Source organism: Monodon monoceros, unplaced genomic scaffold (genome assembly GCF_005190385.1).
Source record: "Monodon monoceros isolate NGI ecotype Baffin Bay Population unplaced genomic scaffold, NGI_Narwhal_1 Super_Scaffold_16, whole genome shotgun sequence".
Taxonomy (NCBI): Eukaryota; Metazoa; Chordata; class Mammalia; order Artiodactyla; family Monodontidae; genus Monodon; species Monodon monoceros.
The window spans coordinates 29,760,838-29,778,405 of NW_021703772.1; the positions used below are offsets into that span (position 1 = coordinate 29,760,838).

Here is a 17,568-nt window from a genome sequence, read left to right on the forward strand (position 1 = left end):
GTACTATGCTTCATTTCTGATACCTTTTAGTTTCCAGTTTTACATTGAGCTCCAGGTTTTCTACATCTAGAAAGCAGAGCTTTGGACCCTCTGAGTGACTCCTTTTTTAAAATGTATATATTTATTTATTTTTGCCTGCATTGGGTCTTCTTTGCTGCGCACAGGCTTTCTCTAGTTGTGGCAAGCGAGGGCTACTCTTTTTTTTTTTTTTTTTTTTTGCGGTACGCGGGCCTCTCACTGTTGTGGCCTCTCACGCTGCGGAGCACAGGCTCCGGATGCACAAGCTCAGCGGCCATGGCTCACGGGCCCAGCCGCTCCGTGGCATGTAGGATCTTCCCAGACCGGGGCACGAACCCGCGTCCCCTGCATCGGCAAGTGGACTCTCAGCCAGTGCGCCACCAGGGAAGCTCAGCGAGGGCTACTCTTCGTTGCGGTGCGTGGACTTCTCATTGCGGTGGCTTCTCTTGTTGCAGAGCACGGGCTCTAGGCTTGCGGGCTTCAGTAGTTGTGGCACGCAGGCTTCAGTAGTTGTGGCACGCAGCTCAGTAGTTGTGGCTCACGGACTCTAGAGCACAGGCTCAGTAGTTGTGGCGCACAGGCTTAGGTGCTCCGCAGCATGTGGGATCTTCCCAGACCAGGGCTCGAACGCGTGTCCCCTGCATTGGCAGGTGGATTCTTAACCACTGCGCCACCAGGGAAGCCCCTGAGTGGCTCCTTTGTAAGTGAAGAGAAAGGCTGGTTTTGCTGTTCTTGTTATTTGTTCCTAGTTATGTTGTTCTTGTTATTCCAAAAGCCCTCGTTTGGAGACTGTGTTCACATGCAGTGTTTACATGCAATACTCAGCCTGTTCAGATGCAGTGTTCTTGAGAGGTGGGGACCTAATTATTACCAAAGTAGCAGCCAAGAGAGGAAAAGGTGTCAATAAAAAGGAAAACATGGTTTTTACCTGAAAAAAAAAATTTAGGGAGCTCGAAAAGAACGTTGAGCTCCCTCCTCTCGCTCTTCCTGACAGTGTCGTGCAAAGTGCCGCGAAAGGAGCGGCTTGCAGTACCTACGGACTGGGCCAAGTACGAGACACGTGCGATGCCATAGATGCCTGTTGCCCGCAATGCAGTTTACAGTGTGGTATGCGGTGTCACTCTAAAACAAAAGTTCAATGGCAGTTGTTAAGGCGGTAAAACAGGCTTCATTCAGGACCATAGCCCTAGGGATAGGGACCTCTACGATTGGGAATACACTGCAGTCAGCTCCGGATACAGCATGGGCAAGTGGGAACTTCCAGCCAAGAGCAGGGTCGGGGGCAGTGGATGTAAAATTATGAGGAGGAAACATCATGAAAAGGTGTGTTCTGACTAAACCAATCCAACCGAATTCTTCTAACCACTCAACAGGCTGGTCAGACTCATCCTGGGGGCTGGAGAATGACAAACCTGATCAGCTATCTAATGATAGATATCACAACCTGATCAGTTATGGAGGGTGGAAAGTTCTAGTGAAACTGATTAGCAGGGTTCTTGCCAGAACAGGATTCTAGAGGAATTGCACAGATGAGTCGAGAAGCTTCAGGGATCTGACTAAAATTAGGCAAAGCAAAGACTCACCAAAGAGTGCCTGGGGAAGGCCCCTCGTACCGAGCAGAGGTACAGGGCGATCCAGTAGGGAGGAAGTATTCAGCAGGGAGAAGTGATAGGAAGTATCACTTAGGGAGCCAAGGTGCAGAGTTCCATGAGACTCCGAGATCTGCACTCGCTCCAGGTGCTGAGGTCCGTGCGACACTGCAGTTTGGCCGCAAGGTGTCGCGGTGTCCCTTACGGTGCTGCCGTGAAGAAGAATATTCAGTGATGCTTTGTGAAATAAAATTCGTGTTTTATGGCAAGACAAGAAAAATTTAAACAAAAGAATTCTTGGGAGTTCCCTGGTGGTCCAGGGGTTAGGACTCAGTGCTTTCACTGCCATGAGCCCGAGTTCAATCCCTCAGGTCCCGCATCTTGCGGGGAGTGGCAAAAAAAAAAAAAAATCTTCTTTGCCCTTTGGTCTCCTCTCTCCGCACTGTCCACTGTATAGACATCATGCATCGACCAAACCTGCTCAACCAAAAAGAGCAACCTTCTCCTAGCATCAAGACAACTCCTCCAAAGATAACATCCCTCCTTGATCTTGTAAGGATCAATGACACACCATTGATGATGCTTAGATCTGGATCATATAAACTGTCGATAAACGTCATTTGATGTACAGCCCTCTGTCTCAAAAACTTATGTAACTGTGCCTTGACTTCTAATGGACGGAATAGTTCTCAGAGCTTTTTGATATGCTCTTCCCGGGTTATAATCCTCAAATTTGGCTTGAATACAATTTTCCACTTCTTTCCTAGATTGACTGATTAATTTGTCATTGACAGCTTGTTAAAATGGGAAGACAAGCATTATTCAGGGCCGTAGCAAAGGTATGGGAACCTCTCCAGCTGGGACTTCACAGTGAAGGAGAGACTGCACTTAACTCTCAATACAGCATGGACAAGGGGAAATTTACAGCTGTGGAGCAGGAGGGGGGACAGTGAAGGGAAAATTACTAAGAGGAAACATCAGGAATAAGGAAGGTTATGGCAAAACCCACCTAACACGATTTGCTGAAGACAGGCCAGGGTGATGAATCACCTGAGGGTGAATTCAGAATGAGGGTTCTGATCAGATATCCAGGGTAGTCAAATACGGAGGGCGGGAGGTTTTGGTGAAATTACTTAGCAGGATTCTTGCTAAAACTGGACCTTGCAAAGAAGTGCACAGATGAGCCTAGGAGAACATTCAACAGCCTGATGAAAGTTATCAGGATCCTTTAATGAAGGTCAGTACCATGGCCCTCTAATGAGGGTCAGTACTAGGAGTGTCTCTGAGAATGATTAATCCTTTCAGTTCCTTTCTCCCTGACCAGTGGGTGTTCCCCCCAAACCAGGACCCCCTAAGGAGGGTCAAAACCAGGAAGAGAAAACAGGATTCAGACTCATGTACAGAGATGCTCACACACACACCCAAGGTAAAAGCCAAACCAATTCCAAAAGGCTCACTTTGCTATTATAGCACAAAAAGCCTATGCATAAGGAATTTCATCCCATTTGCTTTCCCTTTTACAAGACAGTTCTAGTTGAAAGATGCTGTTATAATTTAGAGAGCCATTAGGGGCTGTTGTTCTCCACATCCCAAGGAGTACTGAAGCTAAGCAGTGTTATGATAAAATACCATTTTTTTATTTCATGGGAACCTAGCTGAAGATCCCCCAGCTTTGCAAAATACATGCTAGGGGACTACAAGATGGAATAGAACAATTGTTTCTATTCACGGCCGATATTACTAGAGGCACAAAAACTGGCAGATCCGTATCCAGCAGCTTCTCAGGGTGGCAAGTTCCCTAGCACTAGAATGGAAAGTTTCCTACCTGCCATTCCAGACAGAAGTGCAAACAAGCCTTGGTCTAACAGGGAGTTTCCCAATTACCACTCGAGCGGTGCCCAATGGCCAACGGACTCCTCAACCCGGAAGGGAAAATCCAGTTAAAGTGGTGAAACCATGCAACTTAGACTGGGAGTTGAACCCACAGTCTTTTAATTGAGATTACACACCTGGTCTAGGACTTAACGAAGCTCAGGTTCTTGATGTCTCCCCACAGAAAGGATTCAGTGAGAAACGAAGTGATAGGTAAGAAGTGGATTTATTTAGAGAGAAACACACTCCACAGACAGAGTGTGGGCCATCTCAGAAGGTGAGAGTGGCCCCAGGTTATGGGGGTGTCAGTTTTTAATAGGGTTGGGTAATTTCATAGGCTAATGAGTGGGAGGAGTATTCCAACTACTTTGGGGAAGGGGTGGAGATTTCCAGGAATTGGGCCCTTGCCCACTTTTTGACCCTTATGGTCGGCCTTGGAACTGTCATGGCACCTGTGCGTGTGTCATTTAGCTTGCTGATGTGTTACAATGAGCGTATACTGAGGCTCAAGGTCTAGTGGAAGTCGACTGGTCCGCCATCTTGGACCTATATGGTTCTAATCAGTTTATGTCATGTTCTTGGGCTACGTCATTCTTTCAAAGATTGTGCCCTGCCCACTTCCCTCCTGTTTCAGAAGTAGTTACAGAAGAAGAGACCTCCGCCCCAATTCCCAACAAGTACCTTGACAATGAAGTCTCTCGGGGGGAATTGTTAGGGGAACCACTGACTGTAACTGCTCGCCTGGCCAGGCACAATAGTAACCACTTGCATGAGTTATCTTAAAACAGGAGGTCTTGGTAAGGAACGAGGAACTAACAAGCCACCACCAACCGGAAGAATTGGGGAAAGGTCAAAAGGAGAGAGGAGATGCCAGTCCATATGTCCTACCAACCTCTCAGAATCCTTTTCGCTGGAATCCATCTTGGCTGAGAGAAGTGCATGCCACCAGGAAGGACCTTGAGTCAGAGTGATTAACCAGAGACAACCTGGAAACTAACCCCATTACCATACAACTCAAGACTGCAAGCCACGTGGCAGAGCAGTTCTCCTGAGTTCCCTTACCTTCCTGCTTTCTGCCCAGGTGCCCCTTCTTAATAGAGTCTCTTGCTTTGTCACCATGTGTGTCTCCTCAGACAATTTACTTCCAAGTGTTAGACAAGAACCCACTCTTGGTCCCCCTTCCTGCAACAGCGGCACTCCACTCAAAATCAGATGACCAAGTCTTTTGCCTTTCTTCCCACCCTCAACCCCCAAAAAAGGAAAATCCAATCAAGGCCACCCAGTAGGGAAAAATACGTTGGTGTCATCCCACATGAGCTTCCACCATGCATTAGAAATGTTTCCTTCATCATGGAATCCAAAGTGCCATGGGCCAGTGATGGTCTGCTGCAAGCACAATGGTGGTGTGCAGCAAGTGCTCAGGACTATCTGTGAGGCAAAGTTGTTGCGGCAGTGCTGGAGAGGATCCGAGGGACACCACCAGCCAGGAGCCTATGTGCCAAGGGTAAGATACTCACTCAGGATAGCTGTCCCTTAGTAATCAACCAAAATTTTTTTGGAACTGAACTTGGGTCCTCTTGCGTGCTGCTCAGCAAAGCCAACCTACCTACACCAGACTGTGGCAAAGGAAAATACAGGTTTATTGCAAGGCCAAACAGGAAGAAAGGGCAGCTCTTTCTCAAAAGACCCAAATTCCTCAATAGCTTTCAGGGCATCTTTTGGGGTGAGGGTTGCAGCTCGTGGAATTTCTTCTGATTGGTTGGCGGTGAGGTGACAGGGTGATGTTTAGGGAATTTTAATCATCAGGTTCCACGCAGTCTGGGTTCTACATGCTGTGGTCAGCATGTAGTCACCATCACGCACCGGTAGGGGTCTTAGTTCCTGCAGAACACTCAGAGATATACATCAGATTGTTATGTAAATCCCTTGAGGAGGAACTAGCACTCTGTTTTATCGCTGAACATTGTTTCAACTATCATTACTTTTCTTGTTTAACTGCTTTTCCTTCATTTCTGCATTCCCTCATCTCTCAAATAAGTAACTGCTTGAGTCTGCTTTTTGGAACTGGGGAAAGGCCTAAGAGACTGATGCCTTTTTTCTATAAACAAGACATGGGAGATGTGGAGGGGCTTTTGTACCTGAGAAGGCCCCGCACAGTTCTGCTTGGTTTCACACCCCAACCCCCCCCCTCCCACCCCCACCCCACCCCCCACCTCCCCCACCCCCCACCCCCCACCATTTCTTTGATACTTCTCAATCCTGAGGGGAATACATGGGTGGAACAAGAAAGGGAACAAAGTTTTGGATAAAGTGATTAGTCATAGACTCAGCAGGGGGAGTCAGCCTCACCCTCATAGCAGCTGCCTAATAGCTCCTCACTGAAATAAACTTCTGCATCAGTGTTCCACGGACACTCTCAGGGACAGAGCCTGCAGTGAGCTGTAAAGCAGGAAGAGCTGTTTTTCTATCCACTGGAAAATATTTCTAAGACAAAGCCTGGTCCTTTGAAGCATTAGCTAGGATTTTATGCCATGGGCAAATTAATGGCATTCCTGCACAGTGGGGCTCCGCAGAGGGAAAACTGGGAGAGCCAGTACTTTACCACCGCAGTTCCTGAATTATGACATCAAGGTTAAGTCAGAGGGCTTCCCTGGTGGCGCAGTGGTTGAGAATCTGCCTGCCAGTGCAGGGGACATGGGTTCGAGCCCTGGTCTGGGAAGATCCCACATGCCGCGGAGCAACTAGGCCCGTGAGCCACAATTACTGAGCCTGCATGTCTGGAGCCTGTGCTCCACAACAAGAGAGGCCACGATAGTGAGAGACCCATGCACCGCGATGAAGAGTGGCCCCCACTTGCCGCAACTAGAGAAAGCCCTCACACAGAAACGAAGACCCAACACAGCCATAAATAAATAAATAAATAAATAAATAAATAAATAAAATTAAAAAAAAAAAGGTTAAGTCAGATAACAAATTCCAGATCCTGTATGAAGATGGGGAAGGCATTCCTAATATTCCATTATGATTGTTTCAGAGTTTCCAGGCCTGGACTGCATCAAATTTCCCAACCATTTTATTTGCCTTAAACACGTTCTTTGGGACTTCCCTGGTGGTTCAGTGGTTAAGAATCCGCCTTCCAATGCAGGGGATGCGGGTTCAATCCCTGGTCGGGGAACTAAGATCCCACCTGCCTTGGGGCAACTAAGCCTGCAGACTGCAATTGCTGAGCCCACTCACGGCAATGGAGATCTTGCATACCACAAATAAAGACCAGATGCAGCCAAAAAAATATATATATATATATATATTTTAAAATGTTCTTTGTTTCTTGTTTTTTTAATTAATTTATTTATTTTTTGGCCGCACCACATGGCATGCAAGATGCAGGATCTTAGTTCCCCAACCAGGGATCAAACCCATGCCCCCTGCAGTGGAAGTGCAGAGTCCTAACCACTGGACCTCCAGGGAATTCCCTTAAACATGTTCTTTGAATGCTTACCAAGTCCTCTATACACTTCCTAAAGTTTGGAGTGTCTCATCCTGCTTCCTGTGACAAGATATGTAAAAACCTTCTCTGTAAACACAGAAAAAATGTGTTTGTCTAATACATCCCACAATTTGTCCTTTCCATGTTGAGTCATGTGTATGTGAACCATATACAGTGAGTCAAGAGATAGACTTAGGAGCAACCAAACAACCATCTTGGTGTTTCCAAAGTCCATCTAAGTGGATCAAACATCCAGCTATCTCCCATCCAATTCTTCCTGAGTCTGAAGTTGCTATTTGAGCCATGTAGATCTCTTTTATGATTTCCTTAGGAGTCATCCTAAAGAAGTACTCTTCCTCATGTGGTACATATATACAATGGAATACTACTCAGCCATAAAAAAGGATGAAATAATGCCATTTGCAGCAACATGGATGCAACTAGAGATTATCATACTAAGTGAAGTAAGTCAGAAAGAGACAAATACCATATATCACTTATATGTGGAATCTAAAATATGACACAAATGAACCTATCTACGAAACAGAAATAGACTCACAGACATAGAGAACAAACTTGTGGTTGCCAAGGGGGACAGGGTTGGGGGAGGGATGGAGTGGGAAGTTGGGTTAGCAGATGTAAGCTATTATATATGGAATTGATAAACAAAAATGTCCTATTGTATAGCACAAAGCACTATATCAGTATCCTATGATAAACCATAATGGAAAAAAGTATTTTAAAAAAGAATGTATATATATGTATAACTGAATCACTTTGCTGTATAGCAGAGATTAACACAACATTGTTAGTCAACTATACTTCAATTAAAAAAAAATGTGAAAGAAGTTTTCTTCCTCAGGGGAGGGCGAAAATCCCACCAAAGGTCTAGAGCCTCAAAATGAAACCTAGGGGCATATTCCAGAAGCTTGGAAACTACTTAAATTTTGGGGGTGGTTGAGAAAGAGGCTGGTAATTTAGCAGATATATCAGGCATGCTGTGGGGAGTTCTCCTAAACTGACTTAGCAGGATTCTTGCTAAAACTAGATTTTGCAAGAAAGAATCCTTGGTGAAGAGAGGTTTCAGGGGAGATGGAGTAAAGTTTGGTCAAGCAAAGAATCTCTGTCAATATATACGTATACATACACCCATGTAGATACATACATACACATACACCCTATCTTACTGTATGGTCAGACCACTCAAGATGGCTATTCTCTTGCTCTCTGTACATCCTCTGCCCTACCAGTGTCTGCTTCATCTATACCTTACTCACATGACTGACATTCCTGTGCACTTGCCCCAGGCCCCAGCTAGAGATTATTGTTGTTGTTTTTTTAATTGGGGTATAGTTGTTTTACATAGAGATTGTTCTTACCAAAGGGACAGTGAGGGGCATGCCCCTCTGCTGGTTTCCCTGGTAACTAATGAACCAACCTAATGTCAGTTCCCCCCGTAACTGGCAACCTTCCCTTCCCCTGGGTGTGAAGACGGCCCACAGGCTGCAGCACACAGTGGGATGTCGCTCCAGGACCTTGCTTCAGACGTGTAGGATCCCCCATCCATTAAACCATTGATGTCTCTGTTGCTGACTCCAGGCTCTTTCTTTGGTCTTGAAGCCGAGCAAGTGCAGGCCTTGTAGGCCTTCAGAGTATAGCCCAACACTTACTCAAAAAGTAGCATACTGTAATATAGTTCTGGACCCATCTTTTTTTTTTTTTTTTTTTTTTTACTGAAATTATCTTGCTGAACACTCTACATCACTATGTAGAGATATTCCTTTTTTAAAAAAAAATACATTTATTTATTTATTTTTGGCTGCACTGGGTCTTCGTTGCTGCACGCGGGCTTTCTCTAGTTACGGCAAGCGGGGGCTACGCTTCGTTGCAGTGCACGGGCTTCTCATCGCGGTGGCTTCTCTTGTTGCGGAGCACGGGCTCTAGGTGCGCAGGCTTCAGTAGTTGTGGCACCCGGTCTTCAGTAGTTGTGGTTTGTGGGCTCTAGAGCACAGGCTCAGTAGTTGTGGCACACGGGCTTAGTTGCTTCCACAGCATGTGGGATCTTCCCAGACCAGGGCTCGAATCTGTGTCCCCTGCATTGGCAGGCAGATTCTTAACCACTGTGCCACCAGCGAAGCCCTAGAGATATTCTTTATTCCTTTGTCACCTGCAGAAGACTCCATTGTATGGAGGTGGCATAATCTCTTTGATTTAGGTGTGTCTCCTATATATACCATAGAATTGAGTTAGCTTGTTTTTTAATGTCATAAAACAATTTATAACATTAGAACGTGATTACCAATTCTACACTATATATGTATGAACTATCTATGAATGGCTGCCATAGAAAATGTTTCCTTCCACTTAAATTAGGCCATTGTTTGGATAAGCAGGACAAAATGCTGGGAAAGCAGTAGTCTTATGTGCTTTGCACATCATCTTGGACACTGTGGCTTCACAAAAGACGTCTCATGACATGGCCAACAATTTTCAGAGAGGCCCATTTCCTAAGTCCAGCGAGAATAAACTTAAGATGAGATAAATATACATCGACTGGGCGCTGTCTCTGACATTTTATTTCTCTTTTATAGCTTAACTGAAAAGAGTATGATGCTGAAACAGACTGAGCCAATTAAAAAAATTCTCCTCAGCATGTGAATTGTGACTTCACTGAGGGTTTTTGGCAATGACCATCTGTCTGAAAGTTTCAAAGTCACCCATTAATCACACTGACCACCACAGGTTAGGGAGACAATCTTTGTAGATGTTTCCACTGTTCAGAAACACACAGAGCCACTGAGTTCATTCCTGTTCTGTGTTGTGATATGCTGGTTGTATGACCAGCAAATAGGAGTAAAGCATCAGGCAGTGATGAGCCAGGCTCTCTGGACCAGGCACAGCTGTGCTTTTCTGAATACACATCCTACCTAGACATTATGACATAATCAGTTCAGAGCTTAGATACAGGGTACAAGGATACGTTTTCCCTCATAGCCCAGAAACACAACATCAGGAGATTACAAATTGTGGCCTGGCATCATCTTTGACTAGAAAGTCACTCCTTTTCTGCTTCCAGACTCAGGAAGTCTGTTGACCCTCCTTTATGACTTATCTTCTCAATCACTCTTGAACTGAAATCCTCTTGAATAATGAATTTATCAGACAAAAAAGATAATGATACATACTGTCAACTGATGAGCTATTAACATAATTGTCCCTGCTTTCTACTCCAAGGACAAGGCAAAGTTTTCTCAAGCTTGATTCCCTTTGGGATAGCCCTATAATGTTAGCCACTACAAACCAAATAATCACTACGTGCCAGGGACTGTATCAGGCAAGTCAATTCATGTGCTTTCTTTCTTTTTATTCCATCTTTACAACAACACTGTGAGGTATATTCCCAAAGTTTTTTGTTTGTTTCAAGACAAACTTACCCGGGTTACCTCACACAATGAGACTTTAATATAATTATAATGATTCCTTGGCTGCGCCACATGGCTTGTGGGATTATAGTACCCCCACCAGAGATCGAACCCAGGCCCTTGGCAATGAGAGCGTGGAGTCCTAACCACCGGACCGCCAAGGAATTCCCTATAATGATACCTCGAATGATGAAGTTATTATTATTTTTTAAGGATTTTAGCATGGTGTTGTGTATGTGAGTTACAATTTGGTTTGGCAAAATATAATAAAATATAATAACAACAAACTCAAAGTAGTAGTGACCCAAACACATAAAGGCTTATATTTTTAATGAACAATAAGTTTGGAGGTGGGAGATTGTAATACAGCCTCAAGAATTTCCAGGCTGAGGTCTCGAGGAGTCTAGGCTTTTTGTAACATCTCTCCTGCACTTTTCCTTCCCTTGTAGTTCCTAAAGAGCTGCTGAATCTTCAGTCATCTGGTCGACCTTCCAAAGCATACCTCCAAAGCAGAGCCAGCTTTTTTCAAGCCCCAGCCCATGTTTTCTACATAAATCCTAGTGGTCATTCTCAGCATCCGTGGAAGCTGGGAAATGTAGCGTTTTATCTGGATACAACAACAATATTTATTTCCTAAATAAAATTGTGGTTCTGAAGGTAAGAAAGAAGAAAGCAATGGATTTTGAGGAGGCAGTTATGGTCCCTGCCACAAAGTGGATAGGTAATAATAGCACTTCATCAACAGATTGTATAAGTGAAAAGCACTTTGGGCAATTCATAGCAAGTAATAATAATATAAACGTTTATTGAGACCTTACTCTTTATGTGCTTTACTATACTGTCTTATAGAAATCTCACAACACTCTGATGTAGATAATATCACGATCCCCATTCTCCAGATAAGCCTGTGGCACACAGGCTTAGTTGCTTCCACAGCATGTGGGGTCCTCCTGGACCAGAGCTTGAACCTGTGTCCCCTGCACTGGCAGGTGGATTCTTAACCACTGCGCCACCAGGGAAGTCCCCAAAAATAAAATTTACTTAATTATGTATATGTAATTAAAAGTCAGAATAATCGTTGCAGGAAGGGGGGCCAATTCCAGGGCCTGAGATTGGGCTCTTGTCTAACACTTGGAAATAAGTTGTACAAGGAGACACACTTGGTGACAAAGCAAGAGACTTTATTGGGAAGGGGCACCTGGGCGGAGAGCAGGAGGGTAAGGGAGCCCAGGAAAACCGCTCTGCCATGTGGCCTGCAGTCTCAAGTTGTATGGTAACGAGCTTAGTTTCCAGCTAGTCTCTGGCCAGTCATTCTGACTCAGGGTCCATCCTGATGGCACATGCATTGCTCAGCCAAGATGGATTCCAGCGAGAAGGATTCTAGGAGGTTGGTAGGACATATGGACTGGCATTTCCTCTGTCCTTTTGACCTTTCCCGAATTCTTCTGGTAGGTGGTAGCTTGTTAGTTCCTCGTTCCTTACCAGGATCTCCTGTCCTAAGATAACTCATGCAAGTGGTTACTATCACGCCTGGCCACGGCAGGCAGTTTCAGTCAGTGGTTCCCTTAACATAATCACAGCAATATTTTTTAGAACTTAAAGATTTTAAAGAACTTAAAGATTTTTTTTCAGTTGTTTAGAATTGCTGGCACACAGTGATCACAAAAAGCAGAAGGGCTTTAGCTGGTTTTATTACTGGTTTAAAATTCACTAAAGACAGAGCTCTCTATTATTGTCTGCACGGGGCAGATCTCTTCCATTGCTCTTCCTTTTCACCCACCAGTGTTCCATAGTTAAGCTAGTTGAAGCCGGTTTTGTTGATTTAATCATACTTTATAATGCAGTCAGGTTTTAGAAGGGAAGCACTGGGAATTCATATTTTTTAAGTGACCAAACCTAAAATTCCTTATGCAATAAAAATGATTGCCCAATGACTTACCTTTCTGTGTACGCAATTGTCCTAAACTGAAGAAACTCAAGAGGAAAAGAATCGGAAAGGGACATGAGGGCTGCAAGTGCAGACTCCCAGAAGATCCAGATGAATGTGGTCCATGAGTGAGTGAGTGAGGCAGGGGAGAAAAGTGTCGACATGGAAAGAAATGCCCTGCCGGAAGTGGCCAGGCGGCATGAGGCGCGGCCCCTACTCAGCCTCATCCAAATGTATCCTCGTGGGATGCAGGCCCATGGTTACCCTGATCTGGGAATTTTTTCATGAGGAGCCAACAATCTGATGTCTGTGTAAGATCCCTTGATTTTTAAATGATGGAAATTAATTCAAACTCTAGAAAACACTGTGCACTGCAAACAAAACACATCTGCAGCTGCAGTACGCTCGCAGGCTACCAATTTCCTAATGAAAAACGCAAGCAGTGATTGAACCAGTTACAGAAGCCAAGAAAATACGCTTTATTCTTCGATCCTTTTCCTTTCCCCAAATGTGACATTTTAGAAAAATCCGGATACACTTACATCATATCCATAATCTGCAGCTTAACAAGAAAAGCAGCGTAATTAGAGTAAAGAGTCTGAATGTCCAGAGCCCTCCTTTCTCTCGAGTCAGAGCCAAGGATGGTGTCACCCAGATGCCTGTTAACTAAGAGACATACACCAGATTTATTTAACCACTGGCAAACCGCATTTTTTTTTTCCCCTAGGGCAATAAGTTAAAAGATTATTTACCTCCCTTGGTTACAAAAAGAGGAAATACTTCTTCCAAGACTCGGGGTAGCTGCGGCCAGTTCTCCCGGAGAAATTATTTTACCACAAAGATTCAGAGCACAGAGCCCGGAAGCCTTTGCCCACCAGCCTCCCTGCCGCTGCACTGCATGGGCACCTTCTGAGAGGTGAGTGTTTTATTAGCCTCCAAAAGTTTCAGGCCCTGAGCATCTGAGATTGATAGTTAAGAACATCATTCTAAATCCCTGTATGTAGATTTCATTTGATTTGGCATTTGGCATATTAAAAGAGAAGGTTTTTTTCAAATGAAAAACAATAGAAGCTGTTCCCCGCCCCCCCCATTTCCACAGGGAATTAAAGCTTTGTGTATCTTAATTAAAAAGCTATTTGCTAAATCCTTTAACAGAATTTCTAAGTATCCTCAAGGTTGGGTTCCTGCAGGGGCCAAACAGAATTTAAAGCAAGAATTTGATGAAGCCTTTGTCCTCTGTGCCCATTAAGAATTCTCTGGTTTAAGTTGCATGGAAGCTGCCCCGTATGGCCAGGTGGGCATGGCTTCTCTATGTGACCTCCCAGAAACACCAGAGTCTGCAACTGTGAGTCCCGAGGAAAAGCTTTGCATGGTCCCAAGCCTTACTGTTAACCCAGTAAAGACCCCAAAGTCTAATCTCTGACTCTGTCTACCACAAAGAAACAGGCCTAAGAAGGGCATTTACACATGAAGGCAGTCATCTCCCTGTATAAGAGGAAAAAAACTCAGAAGAAGTGAAGTCTTTCCCTTTTTCACAAATTAGTTTCTTTTAAAAGAAAATGTCCATCTGTATCATATTATCTCTTTTCTAGTGGTTATGTTCTGGGTCAATTTTTTTTTCTTTTTTTCTTTTTTTTGCAAACAACAACAAAAAGGCTAGAAATGACCATTAACAAAAACCAATATGACCTGATTATATTCTCCCAAATGTCTATTTCTGAAATTTCTATCTTCAGAGTATTCAGGTGTTTGGGGCAAGTGTGCTATTTTAACATCAAACAAGAAAAGAAAAGAATAAAGATATTCTTGATCATATCGTAAGATGGGAGGCCAAGTTGCTGACCCCAATTTTTTCTGGAGGGGTTGGAGTAGGGAGAGGGGATGATCATCTTAAAATTGCCCAGTCCATTCTAACTACTAGAGCTTCACTTGATTAATAGAAAGCCTGTCTTTTAAAATGGAACCTCGAGACTTCCCTGGTGGTGCAGTGGTTAAGAACCCGCCTGCCAATGCAGGGGACATGGGTTTGATCCCTGGTCCGGGAAGATCCCACATGCTGCGGAGCAACTAAGCCCATGTGCCACAACTACTGAGCCTGCGCTCTAGAGCCCGCGAGCCACAACTACTGAAGCCTGCACACCTGGAGCCTGTGCTCTGCAACAAGAGAAACCACCGCCATGAGAATCCCATGCACCGCAGCAAAGAGTAGCCCCTGCTTGCCACAACTAGAGAAAGCCTACATGCAGCAACGAAGACCCAACGCAGCCAAAAATTAAATCAATAATAAAATAAAATGGAATTTCTTCAAAAGAACAATTTTCTAACAGTGAAATTTCTAGCATCAGTGGAGAAAAGCTATTTTTAGAGAAAGATCCCATTCCCCAAAACAATATGATAGAGGCACTGTGTATCTTCCCCTCTGAGCCCAGCTGGCCCTATAGACCTGCTTATACACATGTGCCCCTCTGGAAAGACCCCTTGAAACCCTGACCACACGAGGCTTCAGAGAACTTGCAGTGATTTAGAACGTGCTGGAACCGTCCTGAAAGCCTTTCATTTGGCAGAAGTCATTCCTGCCCCTTCCTCCTAGTCTCTCAATTCTGGAAACATCTCCTCTCACAGAGAGCTGCACAGTCTAATAGTTACGTGTCTTAAGAGCATGGTGTTTGGAGTCAGAATGCTCAGGACTGAACTCCAACTCTGCAATTCACAGGAGAGGTTCCCTTAACAGACCTCCAATGAACGGACTCACCAGCTTAACCAATCCAAGTAAGTTACGTCTAGCACACCTGAGCACTTCAGCTTTAACTACTTTTGAATAAAGGATCGACTATAAGGCAAACCTTAGGACGTCAGAGGGAGCTCCTCAGACACATAGCAGACTCTATAGACTATAGGGCTGATTAGGAGAGAGATTTTAGTTAATGTCCTTGATTTGGGGGGACCAATTTCAAAGCTAAATAAACTTCTGTTACAACTCGGTTGTTTTAGGTGGTAGGTAAAACGTAAAAAAGGCTGACATATTTTCCTGGGTTTCAGGTTGGGCTGTGTTTAAACTATGCTTGGCACACAGTAAATGCTTGTGAAATGTCATTTCTTTTGTCTTCTTTCTCTGTCCTTTGCTGCTCAATGCTTCTCACTCCACTACCGGAAAATAAACCCAAAACCATATAAAGTAACCAAAACTTCCTGAAATTCTCCTCAAAAATGTCTTTTATAGATGAAATTGTGCTTTTGTGTGATTACAGAAGACAGCATATAACTCAGTAAATACTAATATAGCTGATGCCAAGGGGTGGGAACTGGTGACTGGATATCACCTCCAGCAGATGGTTTACTATGACCTCCTTCACCAACTCAGATAACACTGACAAAAGATACGCCCTGTTTATTAATAGTGATTATTTCTGTGGAATCAAGGGACTAGGGGCAAACGTGGGAGAGTGTACATCCTTATGGTGCTGAGGGATATTTGTAATTTGAAAAAGCGTACCCACTCCCTCCCCCAGGGTTATTCCGATCTGCTCCCACCCCACCCTCAGTGGAGATCGCTGCTTTCGATTTTCTAGACTTTGTCTTTTAGAGGAGGAAAAATAATTTTCCTTCTACCTTTCATTGTTCCTGGCTAAGTACCCCGCTCCCACCCCGTAAAAAAGACAGAATAATAGAGGGAAAAAAAATTTTTTTAATTAATTTATTTCTGGCTGTGTTGGGTCTTCATTGCTGCGCGGGGGCTTTCTCTAGTTGTGGCAAGCAAGGGCTACTCTTCGTTTTGTTGCACGGGCTTCTCATTGCAGTGGCTTCTCTTGTTGCAGAGCACGTGCTCTAGGCATGCGGGCTTCAGTAGCTGTGGCACGCAGCCCAGTAGTTGTGGCTTGTGGGCTCTAGAGCGCAGGCTCAGTAGTTGTGGTGCACGGGCTCAGTTGCTCTGCGGCATGTGGGATCTTCCCGAACCAGGGCCCGAACCCGTGTCCCCTGCATTGGCAGGCGGATTCTTAACCACTGCACCACCAGGGAAGCCCTAGAGGAAAAAATTTTTAAATTATATATATACAGGAGCCCCACTTAAAAGGTGGCCAGAAAATTGAGGATTATATTCCATCCTGAGCTAAGGAAAGGGATGGGGTCTGGGGCTTAAAGGTCCAGGAAGGCAATTCACCAGAAGGTGAAAAGAGGAATGTTCGGTAAACAAAGGCGGCTGGGTCAAGCAGGTAAGTCTCTCAGATGAAGAAGTATAATAGCTGTCTTCCTGATACAGACCCCTTTTCTCATGTAAATTTTCTTTACAAATGTAAAATTTCCCTTACAACTGGGTAACTTCTATTCTGTTTTCAGAGCTTCTTCTATGCCTGCAGGTCATTAAAATAAACAGCTCAAAATAATTCTTACTCTCCGAAGAGGCATATTTCGCAGTGGCACATTCTGCTAAGCCCTCAGCATTCACAGCAGACAAATGCAAATTGTGTGTTCTTCTGGCTGCTCAGCTAACAGTGTTCAGTTAGCTTGCCTAACAACGTTTTATGACCCAATAATGTTCAGTTTCTCAAGCTGATGTTAGACGTTATGAAAATCACATTAGCTTTGCAGACGGACAAGTCAGCCGCATCAAGGCTGGCTTCCTGTCAGCCTCCACACATCTCACCCCGTGAGTTTCTGAATTCTGAGTCCTGCTTCAGGTACACAGACATGCCCTCATCTGCCAGGGCCACAGATAAGATGAGAGATAAGAATCAGACCTTTAATTTCCTCAAAGCCTGGAAAATTCTCAACCCACCTAAGTAAAGAAATAAAAATTAAAATACATATTTAACTGGGATGAATTGGGTGATTAGGATTAACATATATACACTAATATGTATAAAATAGATAACTAATAAGAACCTGCTGTCTAAAAAAATAAAATTAAATTAAAAAAAAAAAACATACCTAACTAAGGTGTGATTTTGATTCTTCCCTATCAGAAATACACTGAAACCCAGGAAATAAAATCTCTCTCCTAATGAGCCCTGGCGCATTTGAAGAGCTCTCCTTTGACATTCTAAGGTTCTTTTCATCCCATTGTTGGAATGAAATTTTTTTTAATAAATTTATTTTATTTATTTATTTTTGGCTGCATTGGGTCTTCGTTGCTGCGCACGGGCTTTCTCTAGTTGCGGCGAGCCGGGGCTACCCTTCTTTGCGGTGCACGGGCTTCTCATTGCGGTGGTTTCTCTTGCTGTGGAGCACGGGCTCTAGGCACACGGGCTTCAGTAG

At 44.2% G+C, this 17,568-nt stretch overlaps 1 protein-coding gene across 1 annotated transcript in view; it reads left to right on the top strand.

The window, feature by feature from the left end:
• The window catches only part of GPR1 (G protein-coupled receptor 1), an 81,029-nt gene that overhangs the window by 18,129 nt on the left and 45,332 nt on the right, over positions 1-17,568 (top strand). Inside the window, exon 3 of the mRNA XM_029224546.1 lies at positions 13,043-13,231. The gene's annotated coding sequence lies outside the window, so the exon portion shown is untranslated. The remainder of the gene's footprint in view (positions 1-13,042; positions 13,232-17,568) is intronic.